Source organism: Antrostomus carolinensis, unplaced genomic scaffold (assembly GCF_000700745.2).
Source record: "Antrostomus carolinensis isolate BGI_N321 unplaced genomic scaffold, ASM70074v2 scaffold31917, whole genome shotgun sequence".
Lineage (NCBI taxonomy): Eukaryota > Metazoa > Chordata > Aves > Caprimulgiformes > Caprimulgidae > Antrostomus > Antrostomus carolinensis.
The window spans coordinates 1-266 of record NW_010328559.1 but is presented as its reverse complement, the minus strand read 5'-3'; positions in this window follow the sequence as shown (position 1 = coordinate 266).

The following is a 266-nucleotide window of genomic DNA, read 5'->3' as shown; positions in this document are numbered from 1 at the left end:
CTGTCCATTTTGGGGGGGTCCCTGCACGTTTCAACCTCCCCCGCAGTTGGGGTTCCCTGCACAATTTTGGGGCCCCCCGTCCATTTTTGGGGGGTCCCTGCAAAATTTTGGGGTCCCCCAATTTTTTGGGGCCCCCCTGTCCATTTTTGGGGGGTTCCTGTACAATTTTGGGGACCCCCTACTTTTTTGGGGGCCCCTGTCCATTTTTGGGGGGTCCCTGCACAATTTGGGGGTCCCTGTATTTTCTTTGGGGTCCCCCCACTTTT